Consider the following 26,732-nt stretch of genomic DNA (forward strand, 5'->3'; position numbering starts at 1 on the left):
GGAATTGTTTGAGTACAGTTATGGATTTACGTGTGATTTGAGAAATATGGTTATTCCAAGAGAGGTGTTGATCAAAAGTGACACCAAGGTATTTTATAGTAGGATAGAAGTGAATCGGTTGGTTGTTAAGGAAAAGTAGAGGACAGTAAGGGAGGGCATAGGCAAAGTAGTGCATCTATGATCCTTTATGGGTAGTACTGGTAATGTTTTTTTTATTTGTATACTTAATACATTTTATAAAACATTTATACCTTTTTGCCTTATAATGTATATAAAATTTAAAAAAAAACAACTCGATTACAGGTAATTTTTTTTAAACCTTGTCCAAATAACTGGTTGTACTTGCTTATTACTGTACATTCTTAAGCCAGAAGGCAACAGGTGGGTGTGTCCGACTCAGAAACAAGTATTTAACAACTTTTACTATCATATCATACGTTCAATATAATACATTTATTAATATAATTATTTATATGGAAATGGATTACACAATCTAAAAAAAATTCAACGAACATTGAAACTTGTATTAGTTGGATGCCTTTTACTTTCAAGTACACTCTGTCCTAAAAATTACTGTACTGTCAATGTACAGAAAGTTTATGTGCATGTAAACATAAATAATATTAAAATATTTTGTTAAACTTTTTTGATTTTGTTCATGGATTCACACATGGTATGAAATATGAAATGAAGAAGTTGAGGAGCTTAGAATATAATGAAATATATTTTCAATGTTTTTTGGTTAAACTGATTTAAAATATTTATGGAATTTGAGCCATCAAACTTGTAAATTGATTGAGTCATTCGCTCAAAAATTGCCATACCTACAAACAGACAGATTAAACACTTACCCTCCTTGTAGCTACTCTATTGTCCGTGAATAATAACTACATCAAAGGTTTGATTCCAAATAAAAAATCCAAAAGTAAAATTATATTCATAATCCAAAAAGAAGAAATTGGAAGATAACAATCGAGGTACTGAAAAATCAGCAGAGCTCTTTTTCTATTTTTATTACTAATAGTCAACATAGACTTCTGTGAAAGTTTAGCTGATTAGTACTAGTACAAACATTATCAAAATGTCTGTTTTGTTATTTAATATTTAAATTGATACTAGAAAACTGTCGCTGGTTTTGTAACAGCAAGTTCCATTTAGTTTGAATTGATGAGCTTGATAGGTTTTTAACTGGATCAAAAAAATTATTTAAATAAAAAATTTACGTTAGATATTCTCTTTGCACAGAATTATTTCTTCATAATCACACCACAACCAAACGCGAAGGATTTCACACTAAGGTGTGGAAACAAGAACTGAAATTATTGAATAGGAAAAACCCACTCCTGAAAGACAAGGCTCAACTCCGTGGTAACTTATTCACCGGTTCCATCTGCAACAGGCTACTACTCTACGCCTTCGTCATATTTGATGGAAGTCACACACAACTAGGGATATCGAACAGCTTGAAACGAAAAAAAAACATTTCTTTAGAAGGCTCAAGAAGTATTTGTAAGCAATCCGGAGCAATTAAGATGTCAATCAATTTAATCTTCCTATTTTTTTAAACCATTCAATTAATAGGTTATTCATAACGGCCTTCTTTTATGGATCTAATATCATAAAAATATATTTCCGGGGTTTAGTGTGCTTTCCCCGATAAGAAGAGAGTTTGGTAATGCAGCGGAGGTAATCGAAGAGAGATGGAAGCTCACTTTATATTCGCTTCATAGCCCATAAACATGGTTTTTAGGGTTTGGGGTAGGTCTAGGTAACCCCACCCAATATTTTCGCTCTTTTAAAGAATTCTTGTGCCTCCACAACTTCTCTCAATTGAGTAAGTGGATTGAAAATTTGTGTGTGCATTGATTTAGTATTAGCTAAGTGCCTTTTTAGGTTCTCAACTTCTTCCTCCCACCGCAGCCATTTCTTTCGAGGTTCATAGGTCATAGGTTCATAACCTACATAGCCCTGTGCGATTGAGTTGGAGAGGTCCTCAACACTGTGAGCCCACCTCACCTCAGAGATGGGCAATTGGTTATAGTTGAAACTAATAGCTAATATTGCCATGGGTACGATATTTATTTATCTATAGTTCATTCATGGATAAGAGACGTCTCCATGGCAACTTTAACTATTAGTTTCAACAATAGCTAATTTTTGCCCATCTCTGCCTCACCTGTACTCGCCTGATACACCTTTACGACAATCACCATTAAAACATTTATTTTCCCGGAAGTGAAGAGAATTAAAATATTATCGATATTAAGATCGTATATACATTTTTTTCATAGATCTTTATTGAAGTATACAACTATTCATACAATACATTCAGTAAATTTGGTGTAAGCCTATAATGGTGTGATACAGGTGTGTAGAGAAATAGGTACCCATTGGTACTCTAATAACGTTTTTACATTAAAAAGTCTGGTGGTCATCTTCTTTTCAGGTGCCTCGGAGGATTGTCAGGAATGAAAGAGGAAGCAATGTTGGAAACTAAAGGGTTTGAATGGTTATGGAGTTTATAATGGAAGGACTGATATCTGGTTCGGGCTAGATCGATTACATAGGGAACATTAAGGTCTTTATGTATGATTTTATTTGTGACAAAGTAAGGAGCATTGAGGATTTTGAATTGTAAGGATTCGATGCGGGAGGAATTCGAAGGTTTAGTGGAGCCACAAAGCTAAACTCCGTATGTTCAGATTGACCTTACTACTGTCATGTAGATCAGTCTTTTAGACCGTTTGTCTAGTAAGTGCTGTAGTAGTCGGAATCGACGTAAAGTTTCCTGTCTTTTCAATCTTGTGTGAGGATACCAAGTTGGTGGTTTGTCCAGATGAAGTCCTAAGTAACGGATCTGTTACGACAAGAATAAGTGGGGTATGATTAAAGGATATTGTAGGGCAAGAGGACAATTTTTAATTCTGGTTTTTCGTTTAGCCAATCTCCAAACAGTCAAAAAATCGTATGTTAAACGAAAATCCACTCAAGATAGACAAGAAAAGAAGGAATAAAAAGGCATTTATTTATAAAATCTGTTATACTTTTCAGATTCCAAGTAATATATATATTTTAAATTACAAATACAAAATAAACACATTTCCCATTAAAATAATTAAATATTATTCATAAAAAAACACTTTATTACGTACTTGGTGATATATGTTCTACAGGGGTAAGAGCTACATTATTAAAGTATACTGTAGAGCAGCCAGCTAGAATGTTTTTTAAAAGCAAAAAGAAAAAAAAACGTACATAGTAAGTAGAAGTAAATTTTTAAAAAATACAAATTAATGTAATTTGGTTAATACAAAAATGTATTATAAAACGTGTAATGTAATTCGTTTATATCATTTTTTTATATTGTATTTTATGATAGATTAGTATGCTATGTGTTATAGCTACACACTGTATTATGCCTTCCTGTCAATAAGGCATTTCTCCCTTTGGATTCATAGTACATATGAAAATAGTAGTACCATATTACATAGATTCATAGTACCATCATAGTACATAGATTTATAGTAGTAGTACCCCTATTCCGAGATGCAGAAATAAAAATGCTACTGAATTTAAAAGCTCTCGTATCGATTTTTTTTAGCTTTTCAAATTTCTGAAATATGATGGTCTCTTTATACGTTTTCAGAGGTGCAGAAAAGGAAAATACTATCGATTTTAGGATCGCTTGGTCGCATATCATTCTAGATTCTAACATATTAAGGTTCCTTTAAATGTTTTCCGAGATACAGAGAAGGGAAATGCCACTAAATTTAAGATCGATTATTCGCATATCGATTATTTTATTTTTTAACTTTTCTAATTTCTAAAATATGATCTCTTTACGTGTTTTCAGAGATGCAGGAAGTAAAAATACTATTTATTTTAACTTTTTGGAGTCTAATATATCAAGATCCATTAAAATGTTTTTCAAAGTACATAAAATAAAAATGTTATCTACCATAAGATCGCGCGCTCATCTATTGATTTATTTTAACATTTTGGGTCTATATTATATCAGAATCCCTTTTTAGGTTTTCGGTGGTGCATTAAATGAAATTGTTGGGGATATATTTATTTCACTTTAATAAATGAGCCCTCAGCTTGAACAAGCTTGAGGACCTTCGAATTAGAGGGTTGAAATTTTGTATATCAATGGAGTTGATGTTAGAAATAAATTTTTCAGGGTTCACGATTTTTCTTTCATCCACACCAGTTTTCCGAGGTTTTCCAGCATTAATGAAACAAATCATTTTCCATTTGTTTTTTTCAAACAAAAATGAAATTATATGTCCTTAGTGACGGAGCTCTGGTGATCACTTATAAAAAAAAAAATTACTGACGATTCGAGATATATTTCTCAACGTCAGATAAATGTTCTACGATTAAAAAAAAGGTTATTTATTTTTAATATAATATACTCGTAACACTAAAAAATAACAATCCATTAATAGGGAAAAACTGATACAGCAATAAGTATATTGCTACAACTTGTCTATCAAGTTATAAAAGGTGTTTTGTTTAATTTTTTTCATATAACATTTGTCGAGAGAAGTAAAACTCTAAATCGTTAGGTTAAAAATAATTCCCACTTGACAGCTTACATTGCTGAAATATAACATATAAATTTCGATTGTACAAGCGATTCAATTTAAACTGCAATCAAAATTAGTATTGTGTTACCGTATAACTGTATACTTGTCACCTTTGACAAGCTTCATGTTTATTCATACCCAGTCCTGTATGTCAGGAACCTGTTAATTGGAACCGCATATGTATTACCTGATACATAATACCATCTATGGCTTTGTGATTAGTATGTTACTAGACTGGTATTATACACTTAGTATATTTTAATTAATGTGATAAACTAATTCCGATTTGGAGTACTTTAAGACCTAAAAACTATTTTATTGATTTCATTGTTTTATTTTTTAAATGTAACCAATATCATTATTGTTACTATCTGAAATCTTAAATGAATCCCTAAAGTTTGGAATGAAGCCAACTCTTCAGACTGTGCCCAGTCAAACAACCATCCCATCCCAAACCGTTACATCCAAGTTCAATTGATAATATTGTCTACTCCCCTCTTTTTACTGTCTTCTACAGAATTAAAACACAATAGTGCTTGATTCATTTATTTACATCTTGGACGTTTCGGGGATACTGCGTCCCACTCTTCAACGACAATAGTTTTTAAAATAAAGTTTTCTACAATTGTATAAAAAATTGAACAAATCGTTTCTATACAATTGTGTATTTAAAAAAAAAATCATTAAAAACAGATGCTGAAGAGGGAGGCAGAGTATTTCCAGTATCTTCTAGATATTGTAAATTCTGCATTCTACTATATCAGAACTTTAATAAAAACTAAAATAATAATACCAAATATTAATTAATAAACAGATAAATTCATAACATAATGTGTTAGATATAAAGAAATTGACGCAAAATTTATTGCTCAAAATAAGACACATAAACATCATCAAGAAAATTTATATTTCGAAATAATAATTTTCAAAGTCAAGTGCTCTCTACTCAGCCCACCGTAATAAGTCCCAACATGTGCTTCGGACTAGTGGAAGTGTCTGTGTATTTGTTTATGCCCTTCACGTTATTATACAACATAACTAATATAAACACAATATAACAAAGGAATGTTATAGAACATAAATGATTATGACAAGACCAGTTAACGGATCCTTGAAAAGTGCCTTATAATTTTTTATCACTTGACTCTAGTATACTAATCATAATTTTCACGAGTCATGAGACAAAACATACTTTATGAAATGGGTAATTAAAGATAAACCTATTACTCAAAATGCTTTATTATGCAAGCGAAAATATTCTAATATTTATTCTATATACTCTTTCTACTGTGGAGTATGAGTGGTATTTGATATTTATTTTCTCTAGTTGTCGCCTAGTATTAGATTTATCGTACTCTCCACTCCAAAATCGTTTTAATAAAATTGTTCTTTAATCTTTAATAATGCTCATTTCCCTAATAGTTCATTTCTATATTCCTAACATTTCTTATCATTTCTATCTACTGAACCTAGTTTTGTGGTTTCCGTTAAATAGAGGAATTTATTCATGAATTTTTTTTTACCATATATATCATAAATATGCTTTATAATGTATTTAGCTTTTAATGAATGCCAGCTCTAAGCAACATAACTCAAAACCTTTTTAAAATTTAACCAGAAAAGATAATGTACCATAGGCCACGTCTACATATTGAACCTTGGGTAGATCCAAGTAAACATCAATTACTGCGTCCTCTATAATTCAAGCAACTTCCCTGTTTATTTTCAAGATTTGATATAGATTAGAGAGGGGAGATAATAATAAATGGAGTATAAATAAACTGTAGAGTAATTCGAGCATAGAGGCTGTATTAAATATGTGAATATATTCTGACTTATCATCTAACATATTTTTTTATTTATTTGTTAATTAATCATATTTATAAGTCCTATTCATGAAAACTGTTTGTACCCAAAGTACAATCGAGGGTGAACCAAGGTACAATTATATTAATTGTATCATTGGTCATTTATTATTTATTAAAAAATATTTTTTTCTTTTAGTCATAATCTGAAGATAAAATATATTTAAAATAACCAACCAAAGTATCTTCAAACCATTACTAATAACGATCCATTTTGGACTATATAAAATTTTTGTTATTTCAAAAGCTATAAAGAATTGAAAACCCTAAGGTGCTCTGTTCTCCCCTGTAGTTTATTGTTAATATAATAAAACTGAAGTTCCGATCACGGCGCAAATGTATATACACTACCCGCATGATGTTTCAGTGTTGCGGGAATTGCGGGCCCAAAAGATTAAGGAGATGGAAGAATAACCTCTTACATGCATTGAAGATGACATAAATAATCTTTTTTTTCAATCCTATTAATATATTCCTAGTTATAAAACATGTAATAACTATTTCGTAAAATCTCCATTAAATATTAATGAAATTGGAATATTTTTACTAATAAATCTGGTCACCTAAGCCCTTTACAGTACAGGTATATTTAAAACGGGAGAATTCAAAATAATTCCTTGGTATTTTAATAATCTGATCGATCTTGTTTTAAGACAATAACATTCACTAGTTGCAATATTTGATTGATAGTTCTAAATAAAACTTTAAATTTAGTAACAATTTTAATGTTAAAAGTTAAAATGTTCTTATACAGTCCCCCTTAGTTGAATTATCCTTACATTTTTTTAAAATATCTGAAGTAGGCTATAGAAGTATAAATATTTCGAGTATGTAACTTTTTCTGTCTATCGTAATAACTTAAAATAACCTATCTTCTTCCAAAAAGTTTGTTTAGCTTTAAATATCAAGAATTAAAGTAATAAAAACCTCTATGACACAAAAAACAATTCACATTTTCAAAATGATTAAAATTCAGTTAGAATAATTTAAATAAGGTGGACTGCATAATATTCTATCCGTATTATATCCCATTTGAAAACATCTTATTAATCATGCCATTTATCTATTCTTTATGTAATAAATCATATTTATAAGTCCCATTAAGAAAAATATTCCACAAGGTAGAATCGAGAGTGAACCAAGAAACAATTATATTAATTTGAGCTTTTGTTAAAAATACTTTTTTTTTAAGTCATAATCTGAAAATAAAATATTTAAAAAAAAAACAACACAAAGTATCTTCAAACCATTACTAATAAAGATCTATTTTGAACTATTAAAAATGTTTGTTATTTCAAAAGATATGGAGAATTGAAAAACCCAAGGTATAATATTTTATCCCATTTGAAAATGTATTTAATTATGCCATTTATCTATTCTTTATGTAATGAAAACAGCTCTAAAAACTAAATAACAGTACTTTTAGATTCCGATAAAAAATTGGTGAAGGTGCTTATTAATTTAGTACATTTAGGGTGTTAAGAAATGAATATAAATGAATGAGGATAAATTATGGGATTATTGATTCACCATGAGCTAACATCAACTCATAAAAAATTCATTAAAAATCTCCGATATTGAGGACAATGTAAAATATCTGAAACGCCTGCTCCCATTGGATGTTGATATAAAGTTAAAACACCTGCTGCAGTATAATTTTCACTTACCATTCTACTTTGAGTTAAAATTAATCTTTCATTCTTATTATTTCTATTAATCTTTCATTCTCATGGATGAGTGAATGTAAAAACTGACTTTTGTCATAATAAACATGAAAACAGGAAAACATTTCAATATAAATTTAGTTTATTGATGCATTAATCGTCATTTTTAATTGACTTCCACGAATTTATATTTTAATTATTAATTTTATGTGAGATATTAAAATCTCTGGCCAACAATATCTAATACATCTATTCTACTTCTGAAATTTTTTTTGAACCTGGAAAAATATTTTTCTTTTAGTTAGTTGTTAGATTATTTCATAACTTATATTTATCCATTCCTTAGAATTACTGACGATGAGATACGATTAATAATTTCAAACAAGCAAAATTAAAGGAATTTTGTAGGAAGATATTTTGAAAATTCATCACTTGAAAGTCCTGTCAGACTATTTCAATGAGAATGAAACTTAACTAATATTAAAGACTATTTAATTTTACATTGGTTTGATATACGGCTGCTAGACTTGGGCCCTAACAAGCACTTCAGAATGCAGAATTGAGAAATTTGAAAGGAAGCCCCTCCATAGTACAAAGGAGTGATCTGGGATCTGAGCCTTAACATATGGAGGGGAATAACTAAAAGTGAACTGCTAGCAGAGACTGGTCAATCAATATCTCATGAAATGAAGGGGAGGTTAAGATGGGTGGGGCATGTGGTTCGAAGCAATCCATCAGGACGCCTCTACACAACAATGAATGCCAGTTTAGTTGGCAAGAAACTATGTAGGAGGCCAAAACCAGATGAATAGACAGAATCAACAAAGATACGAAAGAGCTGATACAGCAATCTGGAAACCAGTAGCATTAGACAGGCAGGCGTTGAGAAGGCTGGTTCAAGCGGCGAAAGATATACTAGGTCTGTAGGGTAAAAAAAAAATAAATAAATAACGATTTTGATAAGAACTAAGTTTGAGCAGTTTTTGAGGAAATGGTAAAAGAGGTAAAACCTATGACATGAATTGGCAAGTCCATATACTGAGTACATTGTCTTTACACCATGGTGTAGTCAGTTTTATCCTGTCATTTATTAAATAAACTGTTATATCCTGTTAAATATTAAAAACACACAACTCAGGAATTTCTCGGTCCTCATATGATCCTTTATTAATTTTCCATCCTAACATATTAATACTAAGCTATAATGCACTACATGACTCTAATAATCATTCCTTCCGTATATTTATACGAGATACGATAAATAATATAATGACTAAATTTTGAAATTGAAGCAACAAAAACTGGTGATATTTCAACAAAAATAAAAAAAGTTTTTCAAAGTTATCAAAAGTGAGTTTGGACAATTTAATTGTCCAAAACCTTGAGCGAAGCAACGTTTACCTACGAAACATACAAAATTTATATTTTGTACAACTTTTTATGTTTTTGAGCTAGGCTGTTCACATCATTTTACAATTCTTAGTTTTTCAGACTCTTAAATAGAGTATTTCCCATGAAACTCGGATTAGAAATTCTTCACGGCCGTGCTATCTTCTCTTAATATTTAATTCACGAATAGATAAGTGAAAGAAGTTAAAGATGGCAGCTGCAAATTCTCTTGAGATGTACGACTGACTGGATGTGAAAAAGTTGTTGGCTCAACCCAATTCTCGGGACAAGGAATTACGGAAGGGGACCGCGGATGAATTGGAAGAAGGGCAAGTGATCTAATCTTATAGAAAATTATGTAAACTGTTTTGATTGCAGCAGTGGGTTATAATGCAGGCATGCGTTACTACTCGTAGTACTGCGAACTCTCGGAAAGGTAGGATGAGAAATAGATAAATAATAAATATAGGTAAGTGAATGTAAAAAAATCTCATATTAAATATAAAATATAAATTATATTTTATTCTAGGGTGATTCAGGGTACATAGACTAATGCTTCAAACATTTCGATCTTAGTAAATTACTGCTAAGCATATACAAATTCCCCTTGATAATAAAAACGTTCTCATGAAGATATTTAGATATCTCAACGCGCCCTCTGCCAGTGAAAACGATTTTTTTTCATTTCCAGCCTCAGAGAGGATTTTCTATGCGGAAGCAAAAAAATCCCATGCCCTATAGCCAGAAGGTATAGGGTATCCGAGTGAAAGAGGCCTCATTCCCTTTATGTTTCTTCTAATCACCTCAGCCATAAACGAGATGAACGAAACTCCGCCATAATACCGAGCCCGGAGAGAAAGTAGGAGATCTCCTTTACAGCTTGAATGGGTGTATTCTGCGGAATTGGAGTACCATCTCGGGCCAGTTGCTGACTTTTAACATCCTGGCTGTGAAGTAGTAGAAAGTTGAACCATCAACTTTAAGGAGCTGGAGCTTTATAATGCTTGACAATAGTACGCTGGACTTATCTGACACTTCTTTCTTTTTTTTTATTGATAAATAATATATAATACAATATACATATATAAATACAAATAGAATAATGAAAGTAAAAGTAAAACATCTGACTGTTTCCACCTCTCTTTATTTTTATTAATACTAGAGGTTTTAAAACTTATTTTACCTAGCAATAACTCTAATTTGAGGACCTGATCGCTGAGCGGCATTGCGCTTAATGCAGAAGGTTGTGGTTTCGAATCCCACCTGGGTATGTAAATAAATAAATTGAAAAGAATCTTGCTACTCCCACTCTAGAGCTGTATACAACCTCGATGGAGGACTTCAGGGGAAAAAACAACTAAGTTTAATATTATTCTCTCCATAGAACTCAAACTTTTTTTTTTTTAATTTTTTATTTCTATTTATTTTTTTATTTGTGTATTTTTGTTAACCACACCCCGACCATCTTCTCCTCACATAAATCTACAGTCAGATCTTACGACTTTTAATAATAATTGTTTGAAAGGAGTAAAAAAAAGTTTTAGTCGTTGATTTAAGGTTAGTCAAGGACAGAGACAAATAAAATATTTAAAAATTTTGAAACAAATTAAAAAACAAAATTGAATAAAATATTTTATATTGGAGTGCTACTAATTGGTAGCTTTCATGACATTATAGTTCATCATATTTACTTGTAGTATTTTTTGCTCAAAGTCACAGTTGTAAATTTCGAGATATAAAAATTGCTTATCATATCTTAACATTAAACTGCTATAATTTGATGTTTTCCAAATATTGTGTACTATATTTGAACACAATCAAACCATTCAGAAGTGGTTATAAGCTTATCAATTAATTTATTATTCATGATTCTGTTAAATACCACTTACCCTACCATGACCCCTATAAAGTGTTTTACCATTCCAAATAATTTTTAAATATTTGAATATTTAAAAATTTGAAATAAAATACAACAAATTTTGTTTGAAAATTATTACTTTTTGTGATAAAGTTTCACCTGAAAATAGCATAACTGCACAGATTTTAGATATTATATTCGATTTACGATCTTGTTATAACATAAAAATATTATTTATATTGCAGGGTTTTGATTTCGTGGATAGAAAAGAGTAAGAAATGCCAAAAAAAGTAATAGAAATCTATCCTTGTCAAACTAACAACGTAAGTGTAAATCTTTAAACACAAATAAATGAGAATTTAAAGTAAAAATATACATTTTTAACTAATAATGTTATGTAATACAGTTGTTTTATTGTTTAAATTCCCAATTAATCAATTGGTATTCATGTTTATTACTTCATCAACAGTCCAACGTTTCGGCCAATTCGGCCATCCTCAAGGACAACCTTAAATATAAATTTACATCCCACATCTAATAATTTAAAACATTTTGCAGCCTATTCGGTCCAGGTCATTAATTACTTTATTAATAATATTAATTATTTGTCACAATTTCATTAAATTGTAAACCTTTTAATTTTAGATCAACTTAATACTATCAACTTTCATATAAACATCATAGTTTATAAAAAAAAAAAGGTTTAAAATTTAATAAAATTGCGACAAAATAGGGTAATTTTACTTGTAATTAATGACCTGGACAGAATAGCCTGCAAAACATTTTTAACTAATTGGATGGGAGGTATAAATTTATATTTAGGAATGTCCTTGAGGATGGCCGAATTGGCCGAAACGTCGGGCTGTTAATGAAATAATAAAAATTGATACCAATTGATTTATTTAAAAAATAAATACCAGCGTCAAAAAATTGAAAAAGATTATATATAATAGTTGTTTTAGTTTTTTGTTCACTTTGTATCTTTGTTTTCAAGATATCAGTTTAAAAAAAATTAGTAAACGTTAACGATTGCAAACTTTCTCCAATGATGCGAACAAATAAAGAATATTCTACAGGAAGGAATTCTGTGTTAAGGTGTAAGTTAAGATATTCCACCTCAATTAACAAGGTATCCAACAAGAAACACGAGGGCACCTGAGAACCCCATTCAAGAATCTTATTAAACAATCATGCCCCCTTCGACCCTAGGGATGATACTAGCTACCGCCGCATATTTACCGGCAACAAATCACGGAGCCTCTAAAATAATAAACGTTTCAATTTTCAACTAGCTGACTAGTTTGTATTATTTTAACTTATTGTTAGCTTCATAGTTGTTAATGGTATTATTTTTATCTCACTGGAATGATAGGAAAAGTAGTGTTTAATAGAATCATAAATGATAAATTATAACCACTTCTGAACGGTTTGATTTTGTTAAAGTATAGTAGACAATATTTAAAAAATCAAATTATAGCAGTTTAATTTCAAGATATGGTAAACAATTTTTTTTTCTTTCTTTCTTGAAATTTATAACATTTAGGCTAAAAATACCACAAGAAATTATGATAAGCTATAATGTCATGTTTTTTTTTTTTAAAAAAGCAACCCTTCAGTAGCACTCTAATAATATTTCTACATTAGAATGTGCCAAGCTAACAGAACAGGAAGCAAGACTAGAAACTAGTGGGTAAGCCTGCTTAGGGAGTCAATTGGGGAAGAATTGATATATGATTTTGGCCAAATCAACAACATATGGAACATTAAGGCCATCATGAATAACTTTATATGTGACACAGGAGTATTGAGGATTGGATACAGGAAGAATTCGATGGTTAGGTGGGGTCCCAAAGCTCAACTCCATAAGTCTAATTAGGCCTTATTACAGTCACATGAAGATATTTTGTTATTGATTGGAATCCTTTGTCTGCTAAGTTTTATAACTATCATAATCGTCGAGCAGTTTCCTGCCTTTCAATCTTGTATTAGGATTCGAAGTTAGTCGTTTGTCCAGATGTAGTCCAAGGCAATGGATCTATTGAACAGAGTTACGTAAAATATTTACAAAGGATACTGTTTGTCAGTCTGTAGGTTTAGGGCAAAGAGTAAAGGTGATTTGATGAGGTTCATAATGTAAAAAAAAATAGAGATATTAATAAATACAATTTAAAAAAATAAATTCATGTTTTTCTTATTTTATTTATTGGTTTTATGTTAAAAATAAAATTAACAGGAACAGAAAAATCAACAAGAAGACAAAGTTCAAAAAGGACAGGTTAAGAGGCTCAGTAGTTGATCCAAATTTTTTTCATGGCAAATAATCTTTTATAGTGCTCTTTGTAATGTTTATAGTATTCTTAATATTAGATATGTTACATATATTATATTTTTCATATATATTATTATTTTTTATATTTTATATTCTTACTTTTAATCCAATTCATTCTATAATTAATACAAATTCAGCACCACATTCTTATTAATTTATTAATTGTGAATTATTATTATTATTATTTACTTCATAAGTTTTTTCAATTAATTTTTTTTATCTTTTTCATTTTCATTTTAGTATTTTACAGTTAATTGTATTTTTTTTTTTAGTTCTATGGCTAGAAATTAATTCGTATTGTACTATTACAGGTTATAAATCGTAGCAGCCTCTACAACTCGCTAATAATCAAAAGTGAAACTGACACAAATTTCATTTATGTTTATCATTTCAATATGTTATTTTGGCACTGATCGATGCTGTATAAATAAATAAAATAAATTGTCTTAATGGTATTTAATATGATAATAAATGCGATATTCCTAGTTTTTTTATTTTTTTCTATGCCTTGCGGAAATAATGGATATTAAAAATTGTGAAGCACCAGTTTAAAAAAAAAGAATGCAACAGGTAGAAACGGTTTTGTTGGAAAATAATTCAAAAACTTAAAATTAGACGTGAATCCTGATATTACACTCCGTTGTTGATATTTTCATATCAAAAAGGAAAGAAACCAAATTTTGAATGACTAAAGACTTAAAAATAGGATCCCTTGAAAGATCGAAAAACTTGACATATTTCAACGTAGTCTTCTACAAATATTTAAAACGTATTAGACATTTTGTGAAATCTAAAAGGTATAAGCTCCACTTGTTAATTACGACTAGTCAATCAATACACTTGAAGCTTCCCATCAATATAGCCACCTGGTGCTCTTGAGTGCAGCACCGCTGTTCCAGCGAATTAACAAAGAATATTTCCACATAGCTATCATCAGGAAAATTGCACCAGATGATAGTACAAAAGATGAAGATAATAAAACTCCATTCAATTAGAGACTTTCTAGCTGACCAGTAGAAATCATTTTTAAGTAGCACCTAACAATTGGTTAATCCCCTATTAAACCAGTAGAGATCCAAAACATTGGAAATAATTACAAGATTAAATTTTAATTTTAACTTTTAGAGCGTAGGCTTAACTCATGCCAAATTTGAGCTCCTTCAACAGGAAGATTTAAAAAAATTAAAGTCATAAAGATCAATAGACGTTGAATTCCATTTGCCCAGTAAAAGGGCAATTGAGCATAAATAAAATTGTTCAATAATTGTTTAGATAAAAATAGGATTTAAGAGTGAATAAAAGTTAAAATTTGAAACATAGCATAATAATAAGTAAATAATTATATAGAGATTTACAAAGAAATATATTTAGAAACATAATAGTATTGTTTAATAAAGATATTTTTATTTTAAATCTCCAGAATATGAGTTATGGTACCGAATCAATTCATTAAAAGGAAAAGTTTTATAATACATAATACAAAACTTCATCGGTTAACATTAAAACTGACATGATAAACTTTTAACATTTTTAAAAGTATGGCAAAAATATAAAAATATACATTGTGCTCTCAATCATTTATTCATACCCATAGAATCAATATTGAAAATGCTAAAAATTATTTTATAAAGGCGGTTAGACATTTTGTCAACTGAAATAATCCACTAGCGTCAGACAACCAAGTAACAACCTTCATTGGACCCCTCCTAACCTTATAATGCCAAAAGGCAATCCAAGGTATCCTTCACACCCAGCTATACATATAGCATACCTCCTATATGTACGTACCAGATATTCAATAACATCATTATAGGAGGGTATGAAAAAAAAAAAAAAAAAAAAGTCAACTGAAAGGTTAACTCAAATTAAAAAACTTATTATGGTGACATGAAAACATTACCAGAATCTGTTTGTTGGACGACTGGTATGGAAATATAGCTTGAAATAAATAGGTACGTATGGTATTGAAATTTTCAATGAAATTATTTTTATAATCGGTCTATTCCATAGAAAAATAAGAAAATAGGAGAGCTTGGAAACATAAATAAATCTGTACCGCTACAACCCATGAAGGGTCAAAGGGCAGTACTTTGTAATGAAATACTATTACTAGACCAACGGTTGTGCAAGGAGGTCATTTGGTCAGAATCACGCTTGACCGTCGGGTTTTTCACCAATCAAGGGCACTAAAGCTATAATGTCAGGTGGATCCTTGAGGGCTCTTGAACCCACAGTGTTGACTGCAGTAACAGAATATATAATTATAATCATCTACTTTACCTCAGAGCCACCTACTCCCAACCTAGTAATATAAACTATATAAATAAGAAGAAAAATGAAAGAAATGGCTTGAAATGTCACGTGTAGAATGAGATGAAAAATGAACTGGGTAGACAAGAAGGAAATGGCCCTCTTTGGACCGGTTCAAATATATCTTCTTCAAGTCAGCCAGCAAAGCCTCTATACCGGTTCTCTATTACTCAATGTCAACAGATTTTTAGTACTTGTACTAACAGCAAATTTCTAAAGGCATCAAACGTAACAGTTTCGTTTTTTTATAGGAGTTACAACTATTTATTATAAAAGCAATTTTTTTTATCTGTTCATATAAGTAAGATAAACATTACACATGCACTCTGCATTCATAGCATACCATGTCCTACTAACGTAAATCCTTCAGGAACTTTTCTTTGTTTTTAATTTAAATATTTATTGATAAATATTACAATCTTCTACAACGTTGTTAGGCTATAGGAGATAGTGATACCTGATCACAATCATACTAAAATAAAAACAAAATAAATAAAAAATATAAGAGGAGCAATTTTTTTTTCCAAGCAATGTAGATATGACATGATTTCCTTTATGAAATTCAAATTTTGGGCTGATTATAAGATTATTAAATTACATGAATATGGGATAATAGTCCCGAAACGTTGTGCAACAATATGTTAATTTAAAATAAATTATATTCAAATTAGAAGTTTTTAACCTCAAACATTATTTATTGAAATTCACTTACCAGATTTCCTAAAAAGAAAATCCAGAATAAAAAATAACATAAAATAAAAAACAAAATAAATAAAATAAGAATAACATAAATAAATAAATGAAAAAGAAACAACATAAAAATAAATAAAATACCTTTCTAAATATACACAAACAGAAGGATAAAAAATCAAACAATACACATGAAAAGAAAAAAATATTTATAATAATATAATAAAAAATAATGACTACTCACATTTACACTTTTATATACAATCTGTATATATATAATATATAATAATAATCTATAATATAATATATAATCTGTATCGTTCCAATTTTAGTATACGTACCGCAGTAGCGAGTACCCTTCGGGAACTAACAGCATTAATTCATAATTTAAAAAAAAAAAATTATGTATTACATTTAGAATATTGAAATGCTGTACATTAAAACAAAACGGTCACAATATCTCTGAAGAAGAATAAACAAGAGATCTTATTAGGCCGAGAAACATTTGGATTTAGACAGTATCAAGGATCTTTGGTATCTCCATGTGACTTTTATTTATTGCAAGTCGATAGAGATTACAGTCACAGCTTTGCTGATCGACGCTGACAGTGAAACCCGTTCTCTGATCAACTAGTGTCATGTTATATTCTGTCTAAGTCAAGTAACATATAGGGTTTTTATTTCTTATTTATACCTTTACGTTATACCTTTTTCTTCATTTTTTTAAATTATATTTATTTACTTTATTAAATGAGACGTCTTGTAAATTTCAATAATTAATTTTATTTTCATTTATCAAAACTGAAATCAGAGCCGTCCGATCGGCAATTACTAGAACAAAGAGGACCTTTAGTTTATCCCAAACATTTAGAACGAGAGACAACTATTATTGAACTCCCCCTCCACTCTTGTACACTTCTGATATTCTATCAAAGTCTCTGAAGCTATCAACTTGAATAGCCAAGATGAAGCTCTACAAATTGGGTTGAAACGTCGGAAAATAAATAGTTGTAAACTATTCCTGTTTCTCTTTTTACCGCACCCCTAACCATCTTTTTTATAATTTGAAATTATACGGTATATTATATATATATATATAATATGACATCTATTATAGTTTAAGTAAAACGCCAGATTTCGTTCAAGATTGGTTTTGAACTAGAATAAAATAAATTTTAGAATTAAATAAAACCTCGGATATTCTAATTCTGAACTTGTCAATGTCAAATATTTATAAATTAGATAAAACCAATTCATTATATTTTTATTCGTTTATTTTTTTTCCTTCGTTTCAGGGACAGCTATTTTTCTATCCTGAGGTTAAACAATCTCCATAAATAATTTAGTGATATAATGACACTTCATGTGATTAATTTCATTCATCATGATGTAAATATCACAAAATTGTTAAAATTTAATAATAATTTTGTCTTTTTATAATTATTTTGTTTATAAAGAAAACTAATACATATGATGTATATGCGTAAAACTTAACGCTATCAGCTATCATCTAATTGATCATATTTCATTGGTTAATATTTCAAATCACTGGTTTTTTTTTATACGATAGTTGATAGTGTTAAGTTGATCTAAAATTAAAAGTTTTAAAAATTAATGAAATAGTGACAAAATAGGGTAATTTGACTTATGACCTGGGCAGAATTGCTTGCAAAACGTTTTTGAATAATTAGTTATATTTTTTTACGTGTAAATTTATTTTGATCATCCACAAAGACCTTAATGTTCCATTTGTAACCGATCTAGCCCGAACCAGATATCAATCCTTCCATTACAAACTCCATAAACACTCAAACCCATTAGTTTCTAATCTTTCTTCCTCTTTTATTCCGGACAATCCTCTGAGGCGTCTGAAAAGAAGATGGTCTCGGGACCTTATATTGTAAAAATGTTTTTAGAGTGCTACCATTGGGTAGTTCCTCAACATACTTGTACCATACCGTTATGATTTCCTCAAATTTACTTGATGTATTTATGTAAAGTTGTAAATATTAATAAATAAATTAAATTTAAAAAAAAAATTAATCTGTATTTTTCTAATTTAGTGTTTTATATATGAATATTACCATTATATAAAAAAAAATAATAATCCAGATATACTTATATATTTTTATAGCTAGTGAGTGCTATTCTAATCGTTTTTACATTTTTTTTTTTTGTTTCACAGATGCCTTTTTTTTTTTTATTTAATTTAATAATTTGAAATATTAAACTAAATATTTTTTTTCATGTAGATAAGGATTCTTTGGTGACTAAAAACTCACCAGTTTTTACAACTTAATAAGTACTCAATTTAAAGAACCGACTGAATATATAAAATATCTTTTTAAGCTTTATTACATTATAAAATTGTAAAAACATTTTTAATACGTAAATGGCTTCATTTTTCCATTGGTATACTATAATTATTAAATAGGAGAATTGTAATTTAAAAATGAATAAATAAAATTAATTTCTTAATTCCCTGCAAGTAAAATGATGATAATATTTTGATAATTAAAAATATAAAAGTGATTGAGTAGTAATCTGGAGAGATAAATAGGTGAAACATAAAATTCCCTATAACATAAAATGCGGGATACTTCTATCTGAGGAAGAGGATGTTTATGACCCGCTCTAAATCATATTGAGGGAGACAGAGTTTGACGGCTAGGTGCTAAAAATTCCCTCCTAACTTTGTTATATTGATAATGTGTCGTTTTCAGTTGTTCAATTAATCAAGGAAGGCGCATCATAATGTTTTCCCCCTAAGTATTCCAGCAATTTAACGTAAAAGATACATATATAAATACACATTGTTATTTTTAAAAAAATATACAAAAAGTCTCAACCCCCTTTATTAAAACATATTACATGTCCAGCGTTTCGGCCAACATCAAGGACAATCCTATAAAATAACAACTTTAATTCTAACTTATTATTAACTCTATTAAAAACATTATTAATTATGATTTGCATAGCTTATTTATAGTTTCACAGCCTCAACATTTATTTATAAATCTTTGCACTCTATTAAGACTAAGTCAAATAAATAAAGTCAAAATAAACTTATAAAACACAAACAATAAGAGAAAACATAAAGAAATATGTATATAATGTACAGTAATAAATTAAAGAAAAACCATTAAAACCATTCTACGTTCTAATTTACCCGTATTTCTCACTGTAACATTTAATAATAAATTCTACTCTTCACAATTTTTGCCATTTTACTATCATTAATTTATTACAACAATATTATTTAACCTACCTCAACAACCAGTTATATTATCATTTCATTTCAAACTACATTTTTGTCTATTTTGTTATTAAAATCCTAAAAAAATTAGTTTAAAATAAACTATATTCATCATAAATTAATTTTACATCAGATATCTACATAATTTGGTCTGAATTCCTCGTATTTGACTTTAAATTAAACGTATAATTAATGCTTTCTGACAGATAATGGCTTAAAATATTATTTTGTTATTAAAATCAAAATTATGTTTATTTTTGAATGTATGCTGTTTTATTTGAGTCCTTTTCCTCATTTTTTATCTCATTATTGTGCTGCTATATTCTCCCACCCAATAATTGCCTGGTTTCACCTTTATTATATACAGCTTGACAATTCAAGACGGAATTTTATATATCTGTTCAGGTTGACGTTTTAATTAAATTTTGTGCTTTATTTCACTATAGTAATTTTTAATTTTGTTGCTAAGTCTATGGCATCTCGAACAAGATAATAAACATATATTCCATTTTTTTTTCTAGTTATTTCTATCATCATATAAAGTTAGCTATAAGGCCTCTAGTTATTACATGGCACATATTAAGGTATAAATAAATTTTGCATGATACAGTGAGATTTTTTAAATTTCCTATTTTACATATTTTTAGTATTAAACATAGGAAAATTTAAAAAAATAAACTTACACTATAAAAAAACAAAGTATTTTAAAAGGCAAATAAATGGTTTTGTATAAAAAATAAAATATATTTAACAAATTAGTTTCGTACAACTCAGGTTTTATGTTTTGTTCACTTATTTTGTTGTTGTACAAGTATATATTTGGAACATTTGAGTGTGTATCTTCTTAGCGCTATCTTGTCGTAGTCTCGTTTTTTTTCTCTTTTTTGTATTGACGGGTTAGAATATATAAATAAGAGTGAAAGAGTTTTGTGTAAGTATGTGTTCTTTTTACTCTCCGAGAACTGTAAGTCAGGTAACATACATGAAATTACAGGAGCACAATAATTCAGTATTGGTTGTATTACTGTTTTTTATAGGATCGATTTATTTTTGTATGATACTTTGGGATTTCTATAATAGTATGAGGTCCTTTTGCTGATTGAGCTGTAGAAAAAATAAACGAATTGAGAGTTTTTTCCACACAACATCACTATCGATTATTTATGATTAATCTTTTTATGAGAGCACGGAATATTTATTTTTTTCACAACAACATGATTTCAATCTTAAGTTCATTTTAAATTGGACTCTGTATTTGGCTGAATTATAGATTAAGCAAGCTCTTAAGTTCCATTACTGGATTCAATATAGCTTTGAAAGATGGTAATAGAAAATTTAATTTCGGAGTGAGTAAATCTTATTTTTGACTGGCATTTAATATTCCAATGCTTTTAAAATGTAAGTAACTAAATCAAATCAATTTAGCAAAAAGGAGTTCGTTTCAACGTTTATTTGGTTGTTTTATTATATTTAAAATTAATAGAATAAAATAAATACAAAAATTAAAAAACATATTTCATTATAATAAACGTTATGAACTAAAAGGAATGAAATAACTTTCTTACAATTTAACACAGCACTATTATATTTTAAGCTATTATATATCTGTGAGTCAAAAGTATAGTATACTTAGTCGGCCATTATAATAATATAGGGAAAATCATTCGAAAATTAATGTTATAACAAGGATTCATGTTTTTGATCATTTATTGCGGTTATAAAATATCGGGCACTTGTATTCTGATAATCAAATTGTACTATCAATGACTGAAGAAATGTAAATTGATAGTAAGCCAAAAATTTGAGAATAACTTTTTAAGCATTTCCTACTAAAGCGTGTAATGCCATTAATTTTCGAATTTACTGTATTTTATTTTCCTCTTAATATACTATACTTTTAAAAAAATATTTAAAATAAAATACTACGGTGTAAAATGTCTTGAAACTTACTTTCTTTCGTTTAGTCCTCAAAATTTATAATAATAAAATCATTTTCTTTCTAGTATATAAAAAAGATTTATTTATTAATAAATATATAGCATATAAAGAGTATTTATTTATTTCATATTGGAAGAAGATAGTTGACCGTAGGAAGTAGATTGTAGGAAGATGGTCCGGGTGGCGGTCAATAAAGGTATCTAAATAGTAGAAGAAAACTATTTATTGTATAGCTCATAGAAATAAAAATATTAGCTAATATGCAATTAAGAATCATTGTTAGGATATTAAGGCACGTAAGAATCAATTTCTCTAAAATCTACCCGATACGTTCTCCAGAGCTCATTTATCATCATACCACCACAATCATGATGACATCATACCATCATATCATCATACCACCACAATAACATGATGCCATCATACCATCATATCATCATACCACCACAATAACATGATGTCATCATACCATCATACCACCACAATGACATGATAATACCACTATTTCATCGGATTTACGTATTTTTATCAAATTTCAGCTTGTTCTGATAATCTAAAGTGAGGAAAAATATTATTGCAAACTTACGTGGAATACTAAATAAAAACATAAAAAAAAAGGGATTTCGAAAACATAAAAATAATTAACACTTAAGCAATTGTAAATTACTTTACAAAAAAAAATAATAAAACTATAAAAAATATTTTTAATACGAACTTTATTTGATCCAATCTCTCAACTATTTTTATTTCTCCAACGTTTCAGCCCTTTGGCTATTATCAGGGAGACCTTATCATTGATTTTTTTTCTATGACAGGCTATTATCTGTCATTGAGGTGATAAAAAATAGGAAAATGTGCTTGAAGTGATTAAAATAAAAGTACAATTGTTTGTTAGTAGATTACTATTGTTTTATGAATTTATCAAAATAATAAATGTCACTACTAAATATAATTTTGTGATATTAATTGACAGATATATTTTTTTCTATTTAAACATAATAGATTAAATTTAAAAAAAATTAAAACTTGGACACATTAATTTTAATATCAACTTAATAACGGTCTAATGGCTGAAACATTGGAGAAAAATAAAAACAGAGAATCAAAAGAAATTGTTTTATATTATTATAAATTCTCAAAGAAGAATTAATAAATAATATATTAATAAACTATAAAAATAATGAAATGTAATAATTTATTCCACCAGCTGATAGAAACAGGAAACAGCCAATATTATGGTTTAAATATAGAACACTTTCCCTTAATCAGAAACAGGAAACTCTGAATGAATTACAACTTAGCGTATACTATTTACAACCTTCGATAGCGTAACAACATTCAAATTTACTATATTAATATACCAGATTTATTTTTTAATTTATAATTTATGAGGCATTTTATTAAAAATATTCTCCTTGAAATTTTGAAGCACACGCGCGAAAAAAACTCTTCCTAACTGAACGTTGTAGTTATGAGTCAACAAACATAATTTTATTTATTCATTAATCAATTGTCAACATCTATGAGGCATAGATTCATGAATGAATCATATACGTTTCTGTTAAATGTGTCAATAAAAATTTTATGACAGCTTACTTTATAAAACTCCTTTAGGTAAAGCAGTCTTATAGTAAATTAAATATTGATTCATTGTTAATAAACATCCCCAGGGAGAGAATGAAATTCGTTTGTACAATGCCCTATCAATAGAAGGAACGTGAGAAGACCAGTCGGAATTAGGTCACAAGGATTCCAACCAGCACTCCTACCGCCTTTTATCAAATTCAATTTATTTAGACAAAGGACAATTACCAGACCTTTTCTACCCCAAATTGAAGAGACATCGCTGGAGTTTACACGTCCTATGACAGTGCTAAAAATAAAATATGGAACAATTTTAAACAATTCTTTAAAAAACAATTACTCAACTAAAACAGAAAAATATAAAAAACAAAACAAAATAATCATATTAAAATATTTTAAATATGGTCCCTCATCAAATTATCATTAGATGGATAATAGAAAATATATTAGTATTTTAAAAAATAATCATGCATAGCAATAAAGTATTTATTTTATAAGTGTTTTATAAAAACTTCAATAGAGCAATTAAAATTATTTAATTCATATATTTTGAGTGATGAATAAATTTTTATTAAATTTAAAATCACATAAATTTTACTAACCGACGATTTCATTGAAAGAAACTTAAAATATATATTTTTTCGGTTTATTGCAATTTATTTATTTAAAAAACAATACAATTTTATATATCTTTTCAAGGTATATTAGGATGTTAGTTTATTATTAAATGAACACCAATAGTTTATTTACTTTATATTATTATATTTATCTTTGATATTTATAGTTTTTCTTTGTAGTTAAAAAAAAAAAGAAGAAACATTTTTTTTCAATTTAATTAATATTAATTAAAATTTGAATTAATTGAACATTTTTTTTTCACTATTTTACTTTTTAAAATGTTTAAGTTTCGGGCTATATTTTCACCTAATGCGGGTTTAATCTTTATCTAAGGTTATTGAGAACTAACTTTATCACTAATTTCATATTATTATTAGAACATTATAAACATTTTAAAAAAAATAACAATATGTATAATTCTTAAACAGAATCTGACAATACCTACAGACCGAAAATTGGAAGCCCGAAACTTCGAAATTGTCTAAAGTAGAATAATAAATAAAATTGTTTGAGGAAAAGTGGTAAATTAGTTAAATAGATAACAACAATCTATTATAAATAGGTTTTTAAAAAAATCTAAATTTTAATTTTTTTTAAAAAACGTGTAGAAATAAATAATTTTTTATTTTATTTTTTTTTTCATTAAGCTGGTGATCCCCGACAAATCTTAAAAATCTGGTCACACTCCTTTACGAAATTCGAATATTTAATTTTTATAGAAATTTATATTCAAAAAAAATTTAAAAATACATAAAAAAATATATTAGATACATAAATATATTTTAAATTTTTTTTCTATTGGGCTCACCTGTGCTCTTGACTGTCTCATAGTCCCCGGGTTGATGGAGGGCACATCGCCCGGACGACTGTAGGCCGGCGGGGAGCGGTCTGATCGATACACCCCCACTTCTACTACTGCACCAAATCCTCAGGTCAGTGTCACACCCCCATGCCTTTTTTTATACCAGTTTTCCGCGGATCTGATATCTGGGTCGCACTGTACACAACCATCAGGAAAACGTAGCCCTTGCCGTATACTACCAAGAGGAAAACTCTTTCATCTCGGGGTAGGAAAAGCATCATTATAAAGAGCCCCGAGATTTTTTTGAAAAATACTTATTATGGGCTTTTTTTTTGTTTACTCTATTACCTATAAAACAGGACAACAATAATAAAAACAAAAGAAAATCAATAAATGTGAAATAAAATTGACAATAATTATAATAATAATAAAAGTAAAATAATATATAAACATCGCAAATGAATAAAATAAATAATTGTGAACCAAGCAAACAAAATTAATTAAAATTAAGAAAGTAAAATAAATCATGTTGAACATATTCACACTTATACATAATATTTTTATTCTGATCAATCGGATTTTTCAGCACATTCAGTTCTTTTGGCATCACCAAGAATAATTTTTTAAAAAACTAGAATTGGTCTTTTTGTATCTTTATTGTATAATTTTTTATGAAATTTTGTAATTCGATAGTGAAATGAAATAAAGCAATGTACGTTTTTTATTAGAAATAATAAAATCTACCAGACATAAAGGTAATGTATGTTACTGCTCTAAGTATTCAATTATGTTGTATTTAAATATTAAAGAAAAGTAATAATAATATTAAGAAAATTTATAAATATAAAATGAAATGGATAATGAAATATACAGTAAAATAATATATACTCATCGGAAATAACGTAAGTTGATAAATTAATTAAATAATAGCATAATAAGTAAACACCTAAGAAAAAATTTGGCAATCTGATTATTTTTAACAATTAATAATGTGATTGTCTCCTGCGAAAGACACACCTAACTATTTGCAATGTTAAGACAGTTCAATAATTTTAAGTAATACAATTAAATTATTTAAAAATAATAATGGTCATGAAATTGAAGAATGGATGGGAAAAAAACTAATACCTATAGAATTAATATAATAAATTATTTTACTAATTATTATAATTAAAAAATAGCTATTACTATTTTTAACTGACTTTATAATAAAAAAATAATTTGAGAAAAAAAAAAGGCAAAAATAACTCCAATAGAGTATTTAAAAAAGATTTCGGAGCCACAGCTTGACTTATCCTTTGAGAAGAATTATAGGAATCGTTGAAAATTAAAGAAATAAAAAGATTATTTAATAACTTGTGTGAAAAACTTTTCCTATTAGGTTTTCATTCTAAAAAAACATCATTAAAACAGTCAATATATCAACGATTCGGGGTTGAAGGTACTTCATCTTTAACTACATAATTTTATTTAATTATATTAGACCTTCTCCCCCCCCTCAAAAAAAATTGAATATGTTATCTATACTAACTAAAATCCATTGAAACACCTTCATCGCCTTACCATCGAATTTAACCACATGTCGTCCGGCATTTATCTAATAATAAACTATATAATTTAGCAATTGCAAACAAACCACGTTGCTTCGGATTTACATGCCCCAATAAAGATTTTGGTAAAGACTGGGATAAAAGATCGACTCAAAATACTAATTCCTTCAATATATTACTTTTGTAACAAGTAAGGAAGAAAAGTAACCAAACTTAAAAATATCCATTGATCTGTTTATTCTTATAAATTTAGGTTGTCACTCATTTATCAAAAAAAACAGTTTGGG

The 26,732-nt window shown here is 28.3% G+C and overlaps 1 protein-coding gene across 1 annotated transcript in view; it reads right to left on the reverse strand.

Annotated features, from left to right (window-relative positions):
* Positions 1 to 24,966, reverse strand: part of LOC106687853 (uncharacterized) — a 50,842-nt gene extending 25,876 nt beyond the window's left edge. Inside the window, exon 1 of the mRNA XM_014431998.2 lies at positions 24,902 to 24,966. The gene's annotated coding sequence lies outside the window, so the exon portion shown is untranslated. The remainder of the gene's footprint in view (positions 1 to 24,901) is intronic.
* Positions 24,967 to 26,732: the final 1,766 nt, after the last annotated feature.

This window comes from Halyomorpha halys, unplaced genomic scaffold (genome assembly GCF_000696795.3).
Source record: "Halyomorpha halys isolate HHAL.00 unplaced genomic scaffold, Hhal_1.1 Scaffold1020.1, whole genome shotgun sequence".
NCBI classification, from domain to species: Eukaryota; Metazoa; Arthropoda; class Insecta; order Hemiptera; family Pentatomidae; genus Halyomorpha; species Halyomorpha halys.